The sequence below is a fragment of the Pseudorasbora parva genome, chromosome 1, assembly GCF_024679245.1.
Source record: "Pseudorasbora parva isolate DD20220531a chromosome 1, ASM2467924v1, whole genome shotgun sequence".
Lineage (NCBI taxonomy): Eukaryota > Metazoa > Chordata > Actinopteri > Cypriniformes > Gobionidae > Pseudorasbora > Pseudorasbora parva.
Genome location: NC_090172.1, coordinates 38956975 through 38969071, shown reverse-complemented (window position 1 = coordinate 38969071; position 12097 = coordinate 38956975). Strand labels below are relative to the sequence as shown.

Genomic DNA, 12097 nt, shown 5'->3' with positions numbered 1-12097 from the left:
CATGGGTCTTTGTCCTATACAATTAGCATGTGCATGTGTGATTATTGTTAGCTATAACTGCAAGTTTGGTAAGTTTATTTGTTTTAGGGTACGTTTACATGACAATAATGTTCTTAAAAATGTAAATGTTTCTCCTTTGTCTTTTTTTGTGAACAGACAACAACGTTGAGGGACCAAAATGATCCCCAGATCACGGATCCGTGAGCGACCAAAACCACTGGAATATGTTGCCAGGCAAGTACACGATGTCTCTTTGTAAAGAAATACTAGTATGTGCCACTGCCTATAGACGGTTTCAACGGTAACAACATAAACAAACGCTACTGCGCATGCGCGCTTTTGTGGCCCAAACTTAACTTCCGGTAGACATCAATTACACCAGAGGATGCGTTATCTTTCTTATGCGTTAGCATCTTTAATTTTGATTGTGCACCATTATCTTAATGTATAGATTTTTTTTTGTTTCAGCATGTTTATTATAAATAATCTCCCATTTATGTCTTTAATATAGAGTGGGAAAACGCCCCACTTAAAGGGTAGGTCACCCAAAACTGAAAATCCTGTCATTCATTACTCACCGTCACGTTGATCCCAGAGTTTCCGCTAGAAAAAAATGGTGCCGGTCAAAGTGACCGGAAGAGGTTTCGTTTTCCGGACATTTTGATGATAAAAAAAATGACCATGTTTATTAGCCGAACTTTCAAATAGACGAAAAAAAAAACATGAACGTCCGATTGGCGTCAATCAACCAAAAATTTTTTTTAACTTATAGGCGTAATTTGCGGGTGGGACAGGTGGGACATGTCCCTACCACTTTTTTAAAACATCTTGCTTCACGGAACCTAACTAATACAAACAATGCAGTTCAATGCAGCAAACGCGGCTCCTGCAGTCTTCACACAGACCCGCACTTTAATCTAACGCTTAACGCCGTTGCAGAGACTTTCTGTTTGTTCCGGTCAGATCGCGAAACAAAACGCACAAAAACATCTCAGGTTACGTATGTAACCCTAGTTCCCTGAGGGAACGAGACGCTGCGTCGAAACGCTGTGAGAACGCCTCTGCGTTAATGCGTCGTGAAGCGCCTGTAGAACCATTCCATCGGAAAAAAGATCGATCGTCGGCGTGATGACGTCATCGACCGGAAGCTATAAAACGTCCGTGAAAACAAACAGGAACTAACTTCTGATAAAGCCTGAAGTAAGTGATCACGGACACGCCGGGAGTATGGCAAAGCGACGCAGCGTCTCGTTCCCTCAGGGAACTAGGGTTACATACGTAACCTGAGACGTTCCCTTTCGGGGAACTCGAGCTGCGTCGAAACGCTGTGAGAACGCTTATACCCACATCGCCATAGGACCAAGTGTCTCGTATGTGTGAAGCCGAAGCGCACACGGTTACGAGAGTACCTGTGCCCCAACTGTAGATGCCAGGTCTAGTTCATAGAACCTGACGAAGGTTAAAGGAGACGACCATCCGGCCGCGTTACAAATATCGTGGAGGGAAGCCCCCGACAAAAGTGCTTAGAAGCAGCCATACCCCTGGTTGAATGCGCCCGGACAGCCAGTGGAGACTGCTGCCCGGCCGCCTCATAAGCAAGTGAGATGGCCTCGACCACCCACTTGCTCATCCTCTGCTTAGATACTGGGGCCCCTTCTTAGGGGGCCCGAAACAGACAAACAGCTGATCAGTTTTCCTCCACAGGGCAGCTCTGTGGACATAGTATCTAGTGCTCTAACAGGGCACAGCAGATTAACCTGGTCTGACGTCGTGAAAGGAGGAGGACAGAATGCTTGAAGAGTAATGGGGCCCCGTGGGCTCGTAGGAACCTTGGGGACATAACCCGGCCTGGGATGTGGAAATCCCCGGCGCAAACTCTAGACATGAGGGCCCTACAGACAGGGACTGAATATCTCTTATTCTTTTGAGAGATGAAATAGCCAAAAGGAATATAGTCCTGAGGTGAGGAACTTATCCGACACCTCCTCCAAGGGTTCAAACGGAGGCTCGGACAAGCCCCGCAAAACACAGGCTAAGTCCCATGCTGGGACCCTCGAGTGCATAACAGGCCTCAACCTTAAAGTGCCACGGAGGAAACGTGTAATCAGAGGGTGTCTTCCCAAGACACTCCACCCAAAGGGACGTGGAAGGCACCCAAGGCCGCCACGTACGCCTTTATTGTGGAGGGGGTCAACCCTGCCGAGAACCTTGCCTGCAGAAACTCCAGCACTGTACCAACCGGGCAGTTAACTGGGTCCCACTGGCGTTCTCTGCACCATGCTGAGAAAAGTTTCCCTTTCAGAGCGTACAGTTCCCTCGTGGACGGAGCTCTGGAGTGAAGGATGGTCTCTACGACCTCGGCCGAGAGACCTTCCTCTATGAGCCTAGCCCCCTCAGAGGCCAGGCCCACAGTTTCCACATCTCTGGGCGTGGGTGCAGGAATCTCCCGCCCGCCTGAGAGAGTAGATCCCTCCTGGTCGGAATCTCCATCGGAGAGCCTTCCAGGAAAGATATCAGGTCCGAAAACCATACTCGGGTCGGCCAGTACGGAGCCACTAGAAGTACCTGGGCCCCGTCCCGGCGTACCCTCTCCAGAACTCCTGGAAGCAAGACAATCGGGGGGAAGGCGTACAGAGGTAGCCTCGGCCACCCCTGTACCATGGCATCCAACCCCAGCGGGGCTGGATGGGTCAGAGAAACCACTGCGGGCAGTGAGAACTCTCCACGGAAGCAAATAGCTCCCATATACCTTCCATAGGAGCTCCACCACTTCTGGGTGGAGTCTCCATTCCCCGGGCCTCGGCCCCTGCCTCGACAGGCTGTCTGCTTCCTGATTCAGGACCCCCGGGATATATACTGCTCTGACTGACAGCAATTTCCCTTGGGCCCACAGGAGGATCCGATGTGCCAATTTGTCCAACGGACGGGACCTCAGACCCCCCTGGTGATTTATATAGACGACCACCGATGTGTTGTCTGCACATGGTGGCCCCTGAGGTCGGGCAGGAACTGTTTCAATGCAAGAAACACTGCGAGCATCTCTAGCCGATTTACGTGCCAGTGCCGCTGATGTTCCTGCCATAGACCCTGGGATGAGCGACCACTCATGGTCGCCCCCCCAGCCCGTGAGAGAGGCATCTGTCGTTAGCGTTACGCGACGAACATGAGCCCCTAACACGGGACCCTGAGATAGAAACCCCGGGTTTTTCCACATGACCAGAGCACGTAGGCATCGCCGCGTGACTGTGATCGTGCGGAGCGGATTTCCCCTCGGGGAGAATCCCTTTGTTTTGAGCCACCACTGCAGTGGCCTCATGTACAGTAGGCCAAGAGGTATTACATTGGACGCTGCTACCATGAGACCTAACAGTTTCTGGAACTGTTTCACAGTGACGGCCCGGCCTAGCTTCTGTTCTTTGACTGCTGCCAGGATCGATGCTATGCGTGTTGGCGATAATTGCGCCCGCATTATTACCGAGTCCCAGTTCACACCTAGAAAAGTGGTTCTCTAAGCCGGAGAAAGCACACTCTTCTTGGCGTTCAGCCTCAACCCCAACTTCGACATATGCGCGAGAACAGCATCTCGATGCTGAACCGCCATCTGTTTCTCTGTATTCGCTAGAATCAGCCAGTCGTCAATATACCTCAGTATGCGGATGCCCTGCAGACGCAACGGCGCCAGTTCTGCATCCACACACTTGGTAAATGTGCGGGGTGACAGTGCTAGACCGAAAGGAAGCTAATGTCGGGCGTAAGCCCCATCCTTCTTCGGCACGATGAAGTAACGGCTGTAAAACCCAGACTCCCTGCTGGGAGGGGAAACCCTCTCTATAGCCCCTTTTTGCAGGAGTGTCTGTACTTCCTGTACCATTACCAGAGCCTGCTCCGGGCCCACCTCTGTAGGTAGGACACCGCTGCAGGACCCAATGAGATATCTTCGATTGACGTTTCCACTCGTCTAGAAAATCTTCTAAGGGAACCAGCCTCTCGAGGCTGGCCTCTGGTGTACTTTGAGCAACAAGCACAGTGCCCTGAAGCGGCGGACCGGCAGGGAACGACTGACTTGACTGCTCGGGAGCCCCCCGAAAGGGGAAGCGGACCACCCTCGAGTGGCCCGCGGGGACCGTCTGCGCCCCGTCATTGCGGCGGGGTTGGCAGCACGGCCCCCAGAGGGCGCTGCAGGACAACGGGTACCGTAGGCAGAGGTAAACACCGTTTCCCTTCGGAGGGGACTACCCTCAGTGTCCTTTTGTTTCTCCTGCCCTCCAAGGAGGGGGCGGCCCACCCTCAGGTGGCCCGCGGAGACCGACTGCGCCCCGGCATTGCGGCGGGGTTGGCAGCGCGGCCCCCAAGGGGTGCCGCAGGGAAAACGGGTACCGTAGGCAGGGGTAAACACCGTTTCCCTACGGGGGGAACCACCCTCAGCGTCCTGGCGCTTCTAGCGTCAGGAACGCTTCGACGAGGCTTTCTTGGCGATGAGGACAGTCCTCAGATCAGCCTTGCCCCTTGAAGGCCTCGTCTGAGAGCGCCGCCCCTCGTCCCCGCGCTGAGGGGGAGTTCGGGTGGCGACGCTCTGCTTTTGTTTTGCCCTGTGCGAGGCACTCGTACTCGGCTTGGGCTGCTTGATGTCAGCAGCAGCCCCAGGGACCTGGACCCTGAGAGGGAGAAACTGCTTGAGCGCCGCAGCTTGCTTTTTGGACTCCTGGAACCTCTCGGTGACAGTATGGACTGCGTCACCGAAGAGGCCTCCCGGAGAAAGCGGCGCATCCAGCAGAAAAGCTTTCTCCCTCTCTTTGATGTCAGTGGGGTTCAACCATAAGTGCCTCTCCGTGGCCACCAGGGCTGCCATAGAGCGGCCCACACATCTGGCCGTCTCTTTGGTGGCCCGGAGAGCTAAATCGGCAGAAGAACGAAGTTCCGTAATAATATCTCCCCCCACTGCATCGCTACTGTCCAGATCCCTCAGCAGGTCAGCCTGGTATGCCTGCACGATTGCCATAGTGTGCAGGCATGCAGCCGCCTGACCCGCTGCCGAGTACGCTTTGCCCACCAACGCCGACGTTGTTTTTAGAGGTCTGGTGGGCAAAGACGGGGCTTTAAGGGACGATGCCGAGGAAGGCGAGAGATGGCTCGCGAGCGTCTCTTCAACCTTTGGCATCGCCCCATACCCATACTGTTTCAGCCCAGCGATGTTACTATAGACCGAAGTCTGTGGGCTGAAAACACGGTATGATGCCGGTCTCTTCCACGATCTTGCCACCTCAGTGTGCAAGTCGTGAAAGAACGGCAAGCCCCGCCGCTGAGGCTCTGAAGCGCGAGAAGGCAGGAATCTCTCGTCTAATTTACTTGCACGTTTTCTACCTGCCTCGTATCTCTCGGTTGGCCAGTCGATGTTAAGCCTGGCCACCGCTCGCGTCAGAACCTCAACGAGCTCCTCGCATGCAGGGGACTGAAGTGGCGAGTCTTCAGTCTCGATGCTTTCAACGTCCACCTCCTCAGAGCTGGACAGATGAAGCACCGGCGACTCTCTCGGGGGGGAAGAAACCGCCATGCGTGCTTCCATGCCCCGAGAAGAGCCGCTGGATGGTGCAGGTGAGGGCAGAGATAAGGCAGCGCCCGTCTCTAACCCCTCTGCAACATCCAATTGTGATCCCCACGACTGCAGCCTCCGCTGCGCCTCGGCGGCAGCGGGACCAGAGCCGCGGGGAACACGAGCCGAGGCACCCTCCTCGAAGAGTGCCCGGCGGGAGCGCAGCGTTCTCAGTGGCATACGCTCACAGTGCTCGCAAGCAGCCCCCTCGAGGGCTGCCTGGGCATGCTGCGCTCCCAAGCAGGCTACACAAAGAGAGTGTGTATCCCCACTCGTGATGTAACGTGGGCAGGGATGAACACAACTCTTAAAACTGCTTTCACTCGCCATAAATCTCTATCTATTTTATTTTCTCTTTTAATATAGGAATATTTAACAAAAAGGGTGGAAAATCTCTGATAATAGACAGACAAAAACACCAAATAGACAGACAGGTTCACACAGATCGCTTGCTGAAGGCTCAGAAGCTAGTTCCTGTTTGTTTTCACGGACGTTTTATAGCTTCCGGTCGATGACGTCATCACGCCGACGATCGATCTTTTTTCCGATGGAATGGTTCTACAGGCGCTTCACGACGCATTAACGCAGAGGCGTTCTCACAGCGTTTCGACGCAGCTCGAGTTCCCCGAAAGGGAACTGTTCCTGCTCTTGATGTACAACCACTGATGGTATTCGGTTTTGATGAGAGAAAAAATAGACCACGAGGGCAGATTAGAAACGAGAACTTCTGACAAGTTTAACAGACTAGACCAGTGATTAAGCAAAGTGTGCAAATCTATTTGCCTTTATTCACGTGAAAAATCTTTAGATGCAATAATTAAACGCAATTAATAAATTTAATTATAAACTCACTATGTCTCATTTAGTTGGTAACATTTAAATTGGCCACAGTGTGAAATGACAAAATCATATAATAGAATATAACAGTATACTGATAACTACAAGCAGGTAAGCACTACAAGATGTTTTTGAAATCATTAGAGAAAACGACAAAATTACTTATTCACAAAATTACGTGTGTGAATAAGTGCTGTTTAAAATGTGCTTGCACCCGATCATTTTCAGTAGAAGGTAAAAAAAAAAAATTCCTTTAAACTTTAACATCCTGCTCATGCCCATCGCCGTGATCATCTGTATAACGCTGGTTGTTTACCGTGAGTTCTGAACACTGCACCATGTGCTTATTTAAATCTTTTCGTTTCTACACATATTAGGCTACATATTCCTCATGTCTGTGAGGCAAGCCTGCCGAGTTTCAGTTTATTTGAGACGCGCTTCAGTTCATGATGAAAGCGATGGCTTCCGCGACCTAGTCTACTTATTTATTTCTTATTAATTAAATACATGCAATTAACCGAAGAACCCTTTATTAAAATTAAGAGACAATTTGTACAAAACGAAAGAAAGGCTTTTTACAAAACAAAACTTAATATTAAACTAAATATAACCACCAAAATCATTTCTGACCCACTCGCATCTTTGCACTTATAGCCTATCATAATCAGATGAAATCTAAAAATAATATTATAATATTTAAACATAAATATGAAGAAAAAAAAAAAACATTGTTTAATGGCTACAACAAGTATAGTAAGCTACAGATTTATGTCATGTCTGAGCTGGATTTGAACGAACATCATTTTACCGGTGGGTTCAGTAGCCTATATAAATGCATGTGCACTCGCCTTTCAACTATGCAATGCGTCGGCATAACATGTTTCTTTGTTTCATAATATAAGAATAATGTTGGGAAACTTGTGTCATGTGCTCTCTGCTTGATTTTTAATATTTATATCATGTTAACCAAGAATAGTACTTTAAAATGTATTTCTACTGAGTAGTGCGCCATACAAACAGACACAGACCGGAAGTTAACTTCGGGCCAGGCGCGTAACCGTAGCAACGCGCGTGCGTTCGATGAAACCGTCTATAGACCATTGTTTCTCAAACTTTTTTCAACATGTTTACAGCCTGGTACAAATTGTGGTTTTGGCCTATAGGGCTAATTTTGACCTTCATGACAGCTCTGATGGGGGTGAATTTTTTTCTAACTCATTTGTTTACATTATATAAAGCCTTAAAGTTCTGCATAATTAAGGCCGTGGTTACTTTGAGTGACAGGTGGATAGCCATTTATCTGCCGTCTATAGTCATTGCGTCACCTAAGCTCCGCCCACATGCTGCCTTTTTGCCCATTTTTTGTTATCCGTGAGTGACACGCGATGACTCGCTCGTAAGATGGCAACGCCCAGTTTGCCCCTACTTTAAGTTTCAGAACGGCTTATCGGAATCCTATGGGTGATGTCACAGACACTACGTCCATATTTTTTTACAGTCTATGGGGAGATCACACTCACAGCTCATCTCGCAGCTGCAGGCATTAATTTAAACGGACCTATGCTGAGCAATGCAAGTGTTTTAACTTTCTCAAATTAATTCCTATGAAAGTTAAGCTTCCAAAGGCATGAACTGAAAACGTGTCAGACTGAACACGCGTTGTAAATGTATGCCGCGAGTGTGGTCGCGATTACCTCAGCTCTTCATCACGAGCTCATCAGCTCATTTATGACGTTAAATGAATTCTGACTCCTCCAGCGTTTGTGCTGTGAGAATCAGGCGGCGACTCGGCGACTTACATTGAACAGACACGTTCAGTATTTAATTGTAGTGCCTGTTCTCTAACTCAGTCACAGTAACCCAGTAGTGGTGGCTTTGGGAATGGCCTCATCTTTCCAGCGCTGAAGTACCCCTTTAAAAGGTTAATAGAGATGGGCACAAGAATGACCAAATTTCCTCTCGTTTGGCGCATTCCAATTGTCATGTCTCTATTCCACACCAGTGGGACATGCCCCACACAGACTGAACATGTACACAGGCGCATGACGTCACTGTTTTTTTAAACTTGTGTTTTTGAAGTTTACACGATAACTTTATCCTTTTCAAAAACTTGCACTTTGAAACCCCATAGCCCCCAAAACACCATTGTCATGTAAATGCGACTAAACACTGCCTAATTTTAGTGCATATGATTGGATATTTGCTCAAATCAATAGTCACAACATACTCTATTAGGGCTGGGCGATATGGCCAAAATTTCATATCCCGATATAGCTCATTTGATATCCCGATAACGATATACACAACGATATAGCAATTTTTCTGTTAATTCAGTTTATGAATAGTCTATACAAAATTGCAATGTGGAAATGCAGTTTGAAATGATATACAAAACAAATAAAGGTAGTATGGACTACATTTTTATTTTATTTAGAACCCTTTTTAAGCAAGACTGTTGGTAAAGTTAACACCTGCCTAGGGATGTTAACCGATGACCATTTGACCGATGGTTGACTGTATCAACGTTAACTGATCAAAGTTGTCGGTTAAAAAAAAAAAGTGATCTCTGAATTAGGCTATTATACAGTGGACTAAACGCTACTACAGTTAGCCTTCTCATTCCAAAATCTTTTTGTGTGAAGTGAACATATCCCTCGCACTCAATTTTTCATAACTTGCCTGTTTGTACTTAATAAACCAATAAAAACATTTGGCGCGAGGTCACAGCGTTTGGGTTTGCGCGCTCACAAGGTTTGCAAAAAGTAAACAGGCTAAAACTCTAAGTTAGAGCCAGAGCAGACAACAGTATGAAGCGTGCATTTCGCTTAAGATGGGCTTGTATTCGGAAATATATTACATCTACATTTCAGTGGTAACACATAAGGTGTTGATCATCTTTCTTTATTATTGTTAGCACTACCTCGAACTAAAGCGGCGTCTCTTCGGAGCTGTCATTTTCTTAAATGAGCCGCGGCAATGTTTCAAATGAGCTTCTAACGCTAGACAAACGCCTTTATTTTCAACGCGATCACCTTGTACCCAAACCATTTCGAAACTAAAGAGCCATTGTCCTCAGATTACAAACAAGCTCCCGGCGGCGCGTTTGCGGGACTCGTGTTTCGCGCTGTGGGGAATTTAAAAAAAGTGACGTGAGTGGAAGGGAGGCAGCCGCGCTAGGACTGTGTGTGTGTGTGTGTGTGTGTGAGAGAGAGAGAGAGAGAGAGAGAGAGAGCGCGGCTCGCGGCTGTTATTTCAAATAGCGCAGCATATTTTAAACTAATCAGTTAACCGGTTTCAACCGGCTAATGAGGCTCGGTGGTCGGTCAAGAAAATGTTTAGTTTTCGCCATCCCTACACCTGCCATTAAAATATTTCAATATATGGATATATGGTGTGCCACGCGTAAAAGCCCATTGCAGCGTCTGTGTCTGAAGTTTGTTTTGAGCGCTTATGCCACCACTCTGGCATAATTACTCGGAGAATTACCCTGGTCTGAACAGCGTCTACTTCCGTCTTCCTCCATGTTTATTTATGTAGTGCAGCGTGCATGGGCATGCCGTGGCGTGAGGTGCATCTTGACATAAAATTCTGCAGTAAACGCCTTATCGTGGCGTAAGTGATAGAGCCTTATATAAAACGATAGACATTTTCTATCGTCCAGACGATATATTTCGTCATATCGCCCAGCCCTATATTAGTTTCTACACTTAAATAGATTAGGCAGTCAGTTTCCTCAGTTGAAATGATCCTAACTCGTTGGGTTTTACAGTGTACCCAATACAATTACAATATTGTAGAGCTTGGCATAACTTGAAAAATGTATATTCATATTAAATTGTCCATGGTGTTTTAGATTTTATGTACTTTTCCAAGTTTAGAAATCACTCATAAAAGTATTCCAGATTTTCAATAAATATGTTAACCTTTTAAAGCTACACTGTGTGATATTTTCCCCCATCTAGCAGTGAAAAGGTATCTGACAATCCAATGAATAATAGTTTCTGTTCCTCTCAATTCTGATTTCGTTTCAACTCCTACGGTGGCCGATTTAGTCCAAGATTAATATGGCAGTCCCCCTCTTCACATTCGACACGGTGCCATCGAGTGTTAAAACATGAAAGGCGAAGCTTGAATTTACGGGTATGTCCCTCTTTGGCTAATGTACTTTCAAGATGGAGAGGCAACATGGTGACCAGCATTCGAACCCCTCACCCGTATGTATTTTCAGTGGCATATTATAAACTTACCAGAATACTTTATTACTTGAAAGAAGTAAATATACTTCTATATTTTAGCTTTAAGAAGAGGTGTTGAATTAAAGGGCCGGTGTTGAGAACCTCCGTATGTTTATGGCAAGACATTTAAAAGAAACTGCTCAGATTTTTGTGGCATTTCTTTCTGCAGAATTTGGAACCAACAAAGAGAGCCACCTCAGAGCAGCATAACTTGTCTGTGTGAAAGATTCTTTTTGTTAAGAAAATATGTTGCCTAAAGCACTCAGAATTTTCTGAATTAATATAAACAGTAATGGCTTGTTTTGTTATACATACCTTTGTCAAGCTAATTTCGTGAAGTACATGCCGCTACATTTACATGACACACATTATAGCGCAGTGATGGAAATACTAGGATGAATTATTGATCATAAACCCATTATCTCTAGCATAATTTATTCATGAGCGCATTAACAAGACTCAAACGCCTTGGAATGATTGTTTCTCTATTGTTGTTGCTATTTTACTCTGAAAAGCTAATTCTAAAAGGATGATTATTCTATGGGCTTTTGTTAGATTGGCATTTTGTTCATGAAAATGGCCCAGAACAGCATTTGTTGTACTATTTTGATTTCCCGCTTTTCCCCGCGATCTTGTAAACACTGATGGAATAACGCGTTCCATAATGACGAAGCGGGCGCGCAGAGTGTCTCCCGTGGCGTCTCTCCATCTCAATAATAGGTCAACAGCTGTATTTAAAAAATTAATCACATTTCTTGGCAGTCGCAAAGGTTAGCCCGTCGCATTTGGAGATGCAACCAGAGCTCTCTGATCGGCAGAAACTCTCGGTGGAGATGAGCGGACTCAGAGATGCCTTTGATGAGACGAGCATGTAAATGATTTGTGTCTTTATAGGACACTCGTGCGCATATTCTCCAGCAGCGGCATGAACTTGGAAACAAGTTCGATTGATTGCATTTGCTCGGAACACACAACGTGCCCACATACATATCCATCAACAAGCAACCAGACCGGAACTGACATTTAGATTAGTAGGCAACACTTCATCTAAACATATTCATACTAGGTGCAGGTGGTGCTGTGAATGGGTTTACCATCCCAAATCACATATAAGCCTTTAAAAAACTGTTTACCAGTTTGAAATATTTATGTTTTCACAAGCTTCATACAAATGGCAAATTAAGAGAGAGAGAGAGAGAGAGAGAGATTCAGGTAAAATATTTATGGGTACCTTGAATTGCTTTTAGTTACTTTAAATATTTACATATTATTGCTTTCCCTCCCAATCGAGGTTGACAGTGACTATCCTATTCACATTCATTTATCATATCATATAAAGATTAATCATGTAAAGCTAAAACTATTATGCTGTTGATGACCGTTTTAAGAAAGGCGATAAAATGTGTCCCCAAAGTTTGCGTTAAAATGTGTTTAA

At 46.5% G+C, this 12097-nt stretch overlaps 1 long non-coding RNA gene across 2 annotated transcripts in view; it reads left to right on the top strand.

Annotated features, from left to right (window-relative positions):
• LOC137072034 (uncharacterized) overlaps nt 1-12097 on the top strand; it is a 39625-nt gene that overhangs the window by 11793 nt on the left and 15735 nt on the right. For both annotated transcript variants that reach the window (XR_010904593.1, XR_010904596.1), the window contains exon 2: nt 157-234. This is a non-coding gene — a long non-coding RNA (uncharacterized lncRNA). The remainder of the gene's footprint in view (nt 1-156; nt 235-12097) is intronic.